Genomic DNA, 12,500 nt, shown 5'->3' with positions numbered 1-12,500 from the left:
TTTTCTTTTGATTAAGCGCGGGCTTTTTTCTTTGTTTTTTTTGCATTCGCCCCGGCAGACGCGGTTTTTGCGCCGCCCCGGCTGACGCGGTTTTTGCCGCCCCGGCTGACGCAGTTCGGACTTAGCACTTTTCGGCTGTGCCTGGCTGGCGGCCCACTCACTCGATCGCCATGTCTGTTTGCCACAGTTTTCCCGGTGGTGCCGCACCCGGGCTCGCCCCGGCTGACGCGGTTTCGTGCCGCCCCGGCAGACGCGGTTTTCGCGCCGCCCCGGCTGACGCGGTTTCGTGCCGCCCCGGCAGACGCGGTTTTTTGCCGCCCCGGCTGACGCAGTTCGGACTTGGCACTTTTTGGCTGAGCCTTGCTGGCGGCCCACTCACTCGATCGCCATGTCTGTTTGCCACAGTTTTCCCGGTGGTGCCGCACCCGGGCTCGCCCCGGCAGACGCGTTTTTTTTTTCTTTCGCCCCGGCTGACGCAGTTTTCGCGCCGCCCCGGCAGACGCGGTTTTCGCGCCGCCCCGGCAGACGCGGTTTTTTGCGCCGCCCCGGCTGACGCAGTTCGGACTTGGCACTTTTTGGCTGAGCCTGGCTGGCGGCCCACTCACTCGATCGCCATGTCTGTTTGCCACAGTTTTCCCGGTGGTGCCGCACCCGGGCTCGCCCCGGCTGACGCAGTTTTCGCGCCGCCCCGGCTGACGCGGTTTCGTGCCGCCCCGGCAGACGCGGTTTTTTGCGCCGCCCCGGCTGACGCGGTTTTTTGCCGCCCCGGCTGACGCAGTTCGGACTTGGCACTTTTCGGCTGTGCCTGGCTGGCGGCCCACTCACTCGATCGCCATGTCTGTTTGCCACAGTTTTCCCGGTGGTGCCGCACCCGGGCTCGCCCCGGCAGACGCGTTTTTTTTTTTTCTTTCGCCCCGGCTGACGCAGTTTTCGCGCCGCCCCGGCTGACGCGGTTTCGTGCCGCCCCGGCAGACGCGGTTTTTTGCGCCGCCCCGGCTGACGCGGTTTTTGCCGCCCCGGCTGACGCAGTTCGGACTTAGCACTTTTTGGCTGAGCCTGGCTGGTGGCCCACTCACTCGATCGCCATGTCTGTTAGCCACAGTTTTCCCGGTGGTGCCGCACCCGGGCTCGCCCCGGCTGACGCAGTTTTCGCGCCGCCCCGGCTGACGCGGTTTCGTGCCGCCCCGGCAGACGCGGTTTTCGCGCCGCCCCGGCTGACGCGGTTTTTGCCGCCCCGGCTGACGCAGTTCGGACTTAGCACTTTTCGGCTGTGCCTGGCTGGCGGCCCACTCACTCGATCGCCATGTCTGTTTGCCACAGTTTTCCCGGTGGTGCCGCACCCGGGCTCGCCCCGGCTGACGCAGTTTTCGCGCCGCCCCGGCTGACGCGGTTTCGTGCCGCCCCGGCAGACGCGGTTTTCGCGCCGCCCCGGCTGACGCGGTTTCGTGCCGCCCCGGCAGACGCGGTTTTTTGCCGCCCCAGCTGACGCAGTTCGGACTTAGCACTTTTTGGCTGAGCCTTGCTGGCGGCCCACTCACTCGATCGCCATGTCTGTTTGCCACAGTTTTCCCGGTGGTGCCGCACCCGGGCTCGCCCCGGCAGACGCGTTTTTTTTTTTCTTTCGCCCCGGCTGACGCAGTTTTCGCGCCGCCCCGGCAGACGCGGTTTTCGCGCCGCCCCGGCAGACGCGGTTTTTTGCGCCGCCCCGGCTGACGCGGTTTTTTGCCGCCCCGGCTGACGCAGTTCGGACTTGGCACTTTTTGGCTGAGCCTGGCTGGCGGCCCACTCACTCGATCGCCATGTCTGTTTGCCACAGTTTTCCCGGTGGTGCCGCACCCGGGCTCGCCCCGGCTGACGCAGTTTTCGCGCCGCCCCGGCTGACGCGGTTTCGTGCCGCCCCGGCAGACGCGGTTTTTTGCGCCGCCCCGGCTGACGCGGTTTTTTGCCGCCCCGGCTGACACGGTTCGGACTTTGCACTTTTCGGCTGTGCCTGGCTGGCGGCCCACTCACTCGATCGCCATGTCTGTTTGCCACAGTTTTCCCGGTGGTGCCGCACCCGGGCTCGCCCCGGCAGACGCGTTTTTTTTTTTTTTTCTTTCGCCCCGGCTGACGCAGTTTTCGCGCCGCCCCGGCTGACGCGGTTTCGTGCCGCCCCGGCAGACGCGGTTTTTTGCGCCGCCCCGGCTGACGTGGTTTTTGCCGCCCCGGCTGACGCAGTTCGGACTTTGCACTTTTTGGCTGAGCCTGGCTGGCGGCCCACTCACTCGATCGCCATGTCTGTTTGCCACAGTTTTCCCGGTGGTGCCGCACCCGGGCTCGCCCCGGCAGACGCGTTTTTTTTTTTTCCTTCGCCCCGGCAGACGTGGTTCCCCCCCCCCCCCTCCGTCTTTCTTTTTGTTTTTTTTTTTCGCCGCGGCTGAAGTGGATTTTTCGGTGCCTCGACGCCCCGGTAGTCGCGGTTTTTCCGTTTCCGCACGGCCCCGGCTGACGCTGCTCGGTCACAGTCGCCTTTTGTGGTGATTGCAGACTTCTTGAGCGCGGGTGTTTTTTTTTTTTGTTGTTGTTGTTGTTTTATTACGCATTCGCTCCAGCAGACGCTGTTTAGACTTTTTGTTTCCTCTTTTATCCTGCGACGAGGTGACGAGGTTTATTCGGTGCCCCGCCGCCCCGGCTGAAGTGATTTTTCCTGTCCCGTGCCGCCCCGGCTGACGCGGTTGGGACTTCGCGTTTGTTCGGCCGCCACGGGTTTTGGCGCACTCGCTCGGTTGCTTGTTGTTGCCACTTGTTGCGAACCCAGGTTTCTTGAGCGAGCGCGGGCGTTTTTTCTTCCTTTCTTTCTTTGTTCTATGTGTTAGCGAATCGGCCTTTAATATCACACGAGGACTCACAACCAACAATTTTCAGTTTGAAGTGTAAAAAATCTGCAGGTGTTGACGTAACTGACTTGCCCCGTACCCTTGAGTACATCCATGAAGTTCTCGTAGTACTACTAAATCGCATTATTCCAAGTGGAGAAATTCCCATAAACTTGCAAACCTCTACACGAAAATCGGTGCGCGTGATAAAGTTGAAAATTATCGTCCGATATCAAATGTGCCTTCTATAACACAAATTCTAGGAAAAAAAAAAAAAAACACTTGTTCGCCGTTTTCTGCGCCGTGACTGGCAGCACTCCGGCGAAGCGAAACGGGGTCGATTCGAGCACGATATCGGCGTCTTTCGACGTGCTCGCCGGCGACCGTCGCACGAGTACGTCGCACGAGCGCGTCTGCCGGGGCGCCGTTTGCGAAGCCGACGCAAAAGTGGGAACCGCCGCTCGGATGATCGCCGCTTTCGGCAGAGTGAGTGTTGGCACTCCGGGGAAGCGAAACAGCGTGAATGCGCCCACGAAATCGGCGTATTTTGAAGTGCCCGCCGGCGACCGTCGCACGAGTACGGTAAACCGCGTCAGCCGGGGCGTAGTTCGGGACGCCGACGAAAAAGTGGGAAGCGCAACTCGGATCTTCGCCGTTTTTGCAGGAGTGAGTGGCGGCCCTCCTGCGAGACCAAGAAGCATCGATTCGTGCACGAATTCGGCGCCTTTCGACGTGATCGCCGGCGACCGTCGCTCGAGTAGGGCAAACCGCGTCTGCCGGGGCGGGCTTCGGGACGCCGATGCGAAAGTGGGAAACGCTGCTCGGATGTTCGCCGTTTTTGGCCGAGTGAGTGCTGGCACACGGGCGAAGCCAAACGGGGCCGATTACGGCACGATATCGGCGTCTTTCGACGTGCCCGCCGGCGACCGTCGCACGAGTACGGTAAACCGCGTCAGCCCGGGCGGAGTTCGGGACGCCGATGCGAAAGTGGAGAACGCCGCTCGGATCTTCGCCGTTTTTGGAGGAGTGAGTGGCGGCACTCCGGAGAAGCCAAGGAGCGCCAATTAGCGCACGATATCGGCGTCTTTCGACGCGCTCGCCGGCGACCGTCGCACGAGTAGGGCAAACCGCGTCTGCCGGGGCGGGGTTTACGACGCCGACGCAAAAGTGGGAACCGCCGCTCGGATGTTGGCCGTTTTTGGCAGAGTGAGTGCTGGCACTCCGGCGACGCGAAAGAGCGCGAATGCGCCCACGAAAGTGGCGTATTTGGACGTGCGTGACGGCGACCGCTGCAGGAGTACGAAAAACCACGTCAGCCGGGGCGAGCGACACACGGCGGTCTGGGTGCTTATCGCTGCTATTATAGGGGCACCCCGGCAGACGCAGAAAAAAAAAAAAAAATTTTCGACCTTCTTTTTTGCTGGTCGAGCTCGGGTAACCCAGGTCGCAATGGGAGCCGCGCACGAAAGCGGCGTCGCGAGACGCGTTCGCGGTCGCTAGTCGCACGAGCTCGGCAACCGCGTCAGCCGGCGCGGAGTTCGGGATGCCGACGGCTAAGTGGGTACCGCTGCTCGGATGTTCGCCGTTTTTGGCCGAGTGAGTGCTGGCACTCCGGTGAAGCCAAGGAGCGCCAATTCGTGCACGATATCGGCGTCTTTCGACGTGCCCGCCGGCCACCGCCGCACGAGTACGGCAAACCGCGTCTGCCGGGGCGGGGTTCGCGACGCGTACGCAATAGTGGGAACCGTCGCTCGGATGTTCGTCGTCTTTGGCCGAGCGAGTGCTGGCACTCCGGCGAAGCGAAACGGGGCCGATTCGGGCACGATATCGGCGTATTTCGACGTGCTCGCCGGCGACCGTCGCACGAGTACGGCAAAGCGCGTCTGCCGGGGCGAGGTTTGCGACGCCGACGAAAAAGTGGGAAGCGCCGCTCGGATCTTCGCCGTTTTTGCAGGAGTGAGTGGCGGCCCTCCTGCGAGACCAAGAAGCATCGACTCGCGCACGATATCGGTGTCTTTCGACGTGCCCGCCGGCCACCGCCGCACGAGTACGGCAAACCGCGTATGCCGGGGCGGGGTTGGCGACGCCGACGCAAAAGTGGGAACCGCCACTAGGATGTTCGCCGTTTTTGGCAGAGTGAGTGCTGGCACTCCGGCGAAGCGAAAGAGCGCGAATGCGCCCACGAAAGTGGCGTGTTTGGACGTGCTTGACGACGACCACCGCAGGAAAACGAAAAACCACGTCAGCCGGGGCGAGCGACCCATGGCGGTCTGGGTGCTTATCGCTGCTATTATAGGGGCACCCCGGCAGACGCAAAAAAAAAAAAAAAATTTTTTTCGACATTCTTTTTTGCTCGTCGACCTCGGGTGACCCAGGTCGCAGTGGGAGCCGCGCACGAAAGCGGCGTCGCGAGACGGCTTCGCGGTCGCTAGTCGCACGAGCTCGGCAACCGCGTCTGCCGGGGCGGAGTTCGGGACGCCGACGGCTAAGTGGGAACCGCCGCTCGGATGTTCGCCGTTTGTGGCCGAGTGAGTGCTGGCACTCCGGCGAAGCCAAACGGGGCCGATTCCGGCACGATATCGGCGTCTTTCTACGTGCTCGCCGGCGACCGTCGCACGAGTACGGCAAAGTGCGTCTGCCGGGGCGGGGTTTGCGACGCGTACGCAATAGTGAGAACCGTCGCTCGGATGTTCGTCGTCTTTCGCCGAGCCAGTGCTGGCAATCCGGCGAAGCCGAACGGAGCCGATTCGGGCACGATATCGGCGTCTTTCCACGTGCTCGCCGGCGACCGTCGCACGAGTACGGTAAACCGCGTCAGCCGGGGCGGAGTTCGGGACGCCGATGCGAAAGTGGGAAGCGCCGCTCGGATCTTCGCCGTTTTTGGAGGAGTCAGTGGCGGCACTCCGGTGAAGCCAAGGTGCGCCAATTCGCGCACGATATCGGCGTCTTTCGACGTGCCCGCCGGCCACCGTCGCACGAGTACGGCAAACCTCGTCTGCCGGGGCGGGGTTTGCGACGCCGACGCAAAAGTGGGAACCGCCGCTCGGATGTTCGCCGTTTTTGGCAGAGTGAGTGCTGGCACTCCGGCGAAGCGAAAGAGCGCGAATGCGCCCACGAAAGTGGCGTGTTTGGACGTGCTTGACGACGACCACCGCAGGAAAACGAAAAACCACGTCAGCCGGGGCGAGCGACCCATGGCGGTCTGGGTGCTTATTGCTGCTATTATAGGGGCACCCCGGCAGACGCAAAAAAAAAAAAAATTTTTTTCGACATTCTTTTTTGCTCGTCGACCTCGGGTGACCCAGGTCGCAGTGGGAGCCGCGCACGAAAGCGGCGTCGCGAGACGGCTTCGCGGTCGCTAGTCGCACGAGCTCGGCAACCGCGTCTGCCGGGGCGGAGTTCGGGACGCCGACGGCTAAGTGGGAACCGCCGCTCGGATGTTCGCCGTTTGTGGCCGAGTGAGTGCTGGCACTCCGGCGAAGCCAAACGGGGCCGATTCCGGCACGATATCGGCGTCTTTCTACGTGCTCGCCGGCGACCGTCGCACGAGTACGGCAAAGTGCGTCTGCCGGGGCGGGGTTTGCGACGCGTACGCAATAGTGAGAACCGTCGCTCGGATGTTCGTCGTCTTTCGCCGAGCCAGTGCTGGCACTCCGGCGAAGCCGAACGGAGCCGATTCGGGCACGATATCGGCGTCTTTCCACGTGCTCGCCGGCGACCGTCGCACGAGTACGGTAAACCGCGTCAGCCGGGGCGGAGTTCGGGACGCCGATGCGAAAGTGGGAAGCGCCGCTCGGATCTTCGCCGTTTTTGGAGGAGTCAGTGGCGGCACTCCGGTGAAGCCAAGGTGCGCCAATTCGCGCACGATATCGGCGTCTTTCGACGTGCCCGCCGGCCACCGTCGCACGAGTACGGCAAACCTCGTCTGCCGGGGCGGGGTTTGCGACGCCGACGCAAAAGTGGGAACCGCCGCTCGGATGTTCGCCGTTTTTGGCAGAGTGAGTGCTGGCACTCCGGCGAAGCGAAAGAGCGTGAATGCGCCCACGAAAGTAGCGTATTTGGACGTGCTTGACGGCGACCGCCGCAGGAGTACGAAAAACCACGTCAGCCGGGGCGAGCGACCCACGGCGGTCTGGGTGCTTATCGCTGCTATTATAGGGGCACCCCGGCAGACGCAGAAAGAAAAAAAAAAATGGGGACATGGCGTGCGTCACCGTGCGGCTTCGCAGCGTTGCCGAAGTCGCCGAGCCCTTCGACTGAGCCGAACGGCGGACAGGGAACGTTGGTCGGCCGTTCTAACCTGTCGGTGCCACGCCGAGACGTCGTTAAGGAAAACCGCGTCGTGGGCCTCTACGACGCCGTCGAGTCGTTGTACGTTTGGTGTCCAGCGTGTCGGCGGCGAGTAGCGGACACGTCGTTCACGACTTCGGTCTTTCGCAGTCGACGCGAACTTGCGGAGAGTCGTGGTGCCTCACGTTTTCGGCAGAAACCGCGGCGGAATTTTCCCGTGCGTGCGCGCACGACCTCGGTGCTGTGCCGTCAGCGTAGTGTTGCACAAACTCGTGGCCTACCCAAGGTGCGGTACGTTTGCGGCCGTATCCTCGGTGGGAATTTCGTGAGTAGGGTCGCAAATTCTACGACCTCGGCGGGTTTGAGAGCGACGTAGACTTGTGGCACGCTCAACATGCCACACGTTTCGGGGCACACCCGCGGTGAAATTTTCTCGAGTACGCTCGTATTAGGGCCCAAGGAGGTCTGGGTACTTATCGCTGCTATTATGTGGGGGTTCTCGTGAGCGGCGTACGCGAAAGCGACCGGGTGTCTGATATGCGGCGGGCTTCGGCCTCGTCAAGCGTGTCCTCGGGTCTGCTCCAGGGGAATCCACGGCAGTCGTCTGCAGCCTCATCCGCTTGATGCGTTAGGGGCTGGTTGTCGGACGGTGCCGTTTTACCACGATATCGAGGTGTGTTCCGTGTCGTCCTCGGGCGATTCAGATGCGAAAGCGCCGAAGACGCGGGCGTGACCCGTCGTCTGGCGGCTTTGCAGTCTCGGCTCCGTTGCTAGTTCCGGCCGGTCCACCGACAGTGCAGCGGGCTTGGGCAACCCGCACGGCGCGACCGAGTCGATGCAACGAAAAAGAGCGAGCATGAACGTGCTTCTTGCCGCACGGCTCCCACTCGTCTTTCGGGAAGGTTGTGCCGTAGCGAGCTCGAACGCCGTCATCTCGGAGTGCAAAATAAGCGTGTTGGGGCGCCTGAAGGTGGCCTCCGCCGCACACAGACTGCGTCCGGCCCGCCGAGGGCGAGGACGGACGCGCAGTCGAACGATTACCTGGTTGATCCTGCCAGTAATCATATGCTTGTCTCAAAGATTAAGCCATGCATGTCTAAGTACATGCCGAAATAAGGCGAAACCGCGAATGGCTCATTAAATCAGTTATGGTTCCTTAGATCGTTTCTTCCTACTTGGATAACTGTGGCAATTCTAGAGCTAATACATGCAGTGAGCCTGGAGCCCTTTGGGTAACGGGTGCTTTTATTAGACCAAGATCGATCGGGTTTCGGCCCGTATTGTGTGGTGACTCTGGATAACTTTGTGCTGATCGCATGGCCACGAGCCGGCGACGTTTCTTTCAAGTGTCTGCCTTATCAACTTTCGATGGTAGGTTACTTGCTTACCATGGTTGTTACGGGTAACGGAGAATCAGGGTTCGATTCCGGAGAGGGAGCCTGAGAAACGGCTACCACATCCAAGGAAGGCAGCAGGCGCGCAAATTACCCACTCCCGGCACGGGGAGGTAGTGACGAAAAATAACAATACGGGACTCTTTTGAGGCCCCGTAATTGAAATGAGTACACTCTAAATCCTTTAACGAGGATCAATTGGAGGGCAAGTCTGGTGCCAGCAGCCGCGGTAATTCCAGCTCCAATAGCGTATACTAAAGCTGCTGCGGTTAAAAAGCTCGTAGTTGGATCTCAGTTCCAGACGAGTAGTGCATCTACCCGATGCGACGGCTCGGACTGAACATCATGCCGGTTCTTTCTTGGTGCACTTCATTGTGTGCCTCGAGATGGCCGGTGCTTTTACTTTGAAAAAATTAGAGTGCTCAACGCAGGCGAGTCGCCTGAATAAACTTGCATGGAATAATAGAACAAGACCTCGTTTCTGTTCTGTTGGTTTTTGGAATACGAGGTAATGATTAAGAGGGACGGACGGGGGCATTCGTATTGCGGCGCTAGAGGTGAAATTCTTGGACCGTCGCAAGACGAACTACTGCGAAAGCATTTGCCAAGAATGTTTTCATTGATCAAGAACGAAAGTCAGAGGTTCGAAGGCGATCAGATACCGCCCTAGTTCTGACCATAAACGATGCCAACCAGCGATCCGCCTGAGTTACTCAAATGACTCGGCGGGCAGCTTCCGGGAAACCAAAGTATTTGGGTTCCGGGGGAAGTATGGTTGCAAAGCTGAAACTTAAAGGAATTGACGGAAGGGCACCACCAGGAGTGGAGCCTGCGGCTTAATTTGACTCAACACGGGAAAACTTACCCGGCCCGGACACTGGGAGGATTGACAGATTGAGAGCTCTTTCTTGATTCGGTGGATGGTGGTGCATGGCCGTTCTTAGTTGGTGGAGCGATTTGTCTGGTTAATTCCGATAACGAACGAGACTCTAGCCTATTAAATAGGTGCGGGGTTCCCAGCACCTTACAACCTTCTTAGAGGGACAAGCGGCTCCTAGCCGCACGAAACAGAGCAATAACAGGTCTGTGATGCCCTTAGATGTCCGGGGCCGCACGCGCGCTACACTGAAGGAAGCAGCGTGTCTTTATCCCTGTCTGAAAAGACTGGGTAACCCGTGGAACTTCTTTCGTGATTGGGATAGGGGCTTGCAATTGTTCCCCTTGAACGAGGAATTCCCAGTAAGCGCGAGTCATAAGCTCGCGTTGATTACGTCCCTGCCCTTTGTACACACCGCCCGTCGCTACTACCGATTGAATGATTTAGTGAGGTCTTCGGACCGATGTCCGGCGCGGCCTTTCGGTTGCGCCGGTCTGTTGGAAAGATGACCAAACTTGATCATTTAGAGGAAGTAAAAGTCGTAACAAGGTTTCCGTAGGTGAACCTGCGGAAGGATCATTAACGGATTGTGAAGGGTGAGCGCCTCAGCTGCGTCTGCGCCCGACACTTTCTGCCGCTGACCCCGTTTGGACGCGGGGTCGGCTTTTCCCCACGGGGCTGCCTGAATGTGGAGCGGCACCCCGTGACAAATTGTTGCGCCCAGCGGACGCCAACACCGCGACCTTGGACGGTCGGCCAGGTGGCGGACGCGGGTACAAACGGCGCAACGCACTCATAGGTCGGCTTTCGACCCGCCACTGCACCGTGGCTCGAAGCGCTCGAAATGCGCGACCCGACCGCTGCGGGACCGCCTAGTACTGTAAACAGGAGCGGCGGAGCGCGAACGGCGAGTCGTGGTTACGTCGGTAGAAGGCGAGGCTGCGCGTTCCCGAAACGCCAGCCGAGTGCCCTCCCGACCGTTCGAGCGTGCAAGAACGAGACCCGACAATCGCGCGGCGACTGCCAAGTACGAGAGGAACGGCACAAGCGTCGGCGGTCGGTCAAGGAACTGGCGATGTGACGGGTCCGCTGTGCACCAGTGCATACCGTCCCGCCGTCCGCGGCAAGCGCCTCCGCGTCCTCGGGTGACGGAGGCTGCCGGTCGGTTCTTGCAGGCGAGGGATCTCGCTGGCACCGGTTCGCGTTGACGCGCGGCCGGTCATGGCACGGCGATGCGACGGCCGAGGTGCGCAGTACTCGATGGAGGAACCGCACGCTCCGATGACCGTCCCGCCCTCCGCGGCGTATGCGTACCGACCGTAATGGTTGCAGCAGCGCCGGCCGGCTTTTGAATTCGCCACACGAAACACGGTGCGAGATCGCGGTTAGGGGAGCGTCGACGTTGCCAGGCGTTTTGCTTGCTGCCGAGGGAAAGGCGGCACGGCCACGTCGCGCTCGTCGCGATTAGCGGGTCTGCGCGCTTTGGGAAGGTGCCGCAACGACTTGCCGAAAGAGGAAGCACGGAAGAACGAGGGACTTAGACGTCCCGACAATTGAACGCACTTGCGGCCAGGCCCTTGCTGGCTTCGTTCTTCCGCCTCGAGTAGGCTCGTACGCGGCTCCGGCGCCGAAAGTGGTCCTTGGCACCGACTTCGGTGGACGTGGGAAGTGCCGCGCAAGTACGGCGCGCCTGGCTCCACCTGTTGGCTAAAGTAGGCAGCCGGATCGGCATTTTGGTGTGCGGTGGCAAACCGTGGATGCGAAAAAAGCTTGTGCGATTTCGTGGAACAAAAAGCGGGGGTCCCCCTTTTTATGCGGAGGAGACCGACCCGCCCGCCGTGGTGAACCGCGACGCCACGGTAAAAACGGGAGAGGCTTGTCGATGGGACCGTGCATCCCGCGCTCCACGGAGGCCGGGAGGCGGCCGCCCGAGGAAATGTGTAGCCGTCGAGGCCCGCATCTGCGTGCACTCTTATCCAAATGGGTGTACCGCAGGCATTTTCTGGTTAGGCGGGCCAATGAGAGCGAGCACACAACGATACCTACGGGTCCGGCTTGGAGAACCGGCTTCGACGCCTCCCGAGTATTTATAGAGGGGTGGACCACGAAAGCACTCGCAAGTAGCGGAAGCGAAACGCCGTCCGAAACACACCGTTTGCTCGATTTGCGGCAGCCGAAAAAGGCGCGGCAGAGTTTTGGAGTCCAAGCGTGCGCTGAAAAGCGCCCTTCTTGGCCACTGTTTGGCCGAGTGCCAGAAACGTTTGGTTTTGACTGTACGGAATTGAACAAACACTTTTTCACGACTCTAAGCGGTGGATCACTCGGTTCTCGGGTCGATGAAGAACGCAGCCAGCTGCGAGACTTGGTGTGAATTGCAGGACACACTGAGCACTGATTCTTTGAACGCACATTGCGGCCTTGGGTCTTCCCTTGGCTTCGTCTGTCTGAGGGTCGGATCACATATCAAGAGAGCCTTCGGCGCACAAGGGAACGTGAGCCGTCGACTCGTTTTGACCGCGTCGGCAACACGGACAGCACGCTGAACACCTCACAGCGAGCGCCAACAGCGGCCACTCAAGGGCGAGACGGTGGCGACCGTCGTGCCAGAGCCCAACCGAAACGGGGGCGACCGACTGCATTGAGGATGTGGCACCTCGTTGAGACCGCCGCAGGACTTCGAGTCGGAAGGAAGCCTGCAGGGAAAGTGCGGTCGAGGTTGCGTACTCCTCTCTGCGACCGGGCGCGCAAGAGCTGCGAGAGCCACGGACGCGCAACTTTAACGCACGGTAAACACGAGGAGCGAAAGCCGGCCAGCAAAGCTTCTCCAGCCGTGCGCAAAGTGCGCGAGATCGCAGCCTTGCGTTGCGCTTGTTGCCCTCGAAGTAAGCAGGGTGTCCCGTAGACCGGGCGCTCGAACACGCTGCGGGGCCGTGCCTCCTCCAGGCTTTGCCGCGCGAACAGGGAACGTTCGCGCGCAAAGCGCAGGGAGGTGAGGAGGCTGCGCCCGACGTTTGCGGTTCGCTGCGTACGCGGTTGATGCGGAGAGCACGGCGCGACGACTTGCCGCGAAGCGGAAAAAGTCTC

At 60.8% G+C, this 12,500-nt stretch overlaps 1 long non-coding RNA gene and 2 other non-coding genes across 3 annotated transcripts in view; 2 read left to right on the top strand and 1 right to left on the bottom strand.

Moving 5' to 3' along the window:
• Positions 1-12,500, bottom strand: part of LOC142791995 (uncharacterized) — a 64,346-nt gene that overhangs the window by 3,194 nt on the left and 48,652 nt on the right. The window lies entirely within an intron of this gene.
• On the top strand, positions 8,184-9,998 carry LOC142792026 (small subunit ribosomal RNA). The gene has a single exon (XR_012890590.1). It is a non-coding gene; the product is annotated as a small subunit ribosomal RNA (ribosomal RNA).
• On the top strand, positions 11,718-11,870 carry LOC142792002 (5.8S ribosomal RNA). Its single transcript, XR_012890574.1, has one exon. It is a non-coding gene; the product is annotated as a 5.8S ribosomal RNA (ribosomal RNA).

The sequence above is a fragment of the Rhipicephalus microplus genome, unplaced genomic scaffold (assembly GCF_043290135.1).
Source record: "Rhipicephalus microplus isolate Deutch F79 unplaced genomic scaffold, USDA_Rmic scaffold_201, whole genome shotgun sequence".
NCBI lineage: Eukaryota > Metazoa > Arthropoda > Arachnida > Ixodida > Ixodidae > Rhipicephalus > Rhipicephalus microplus.
This window is presented reverse-complemented; position numbering and strand designations above follow the sequence as displayed.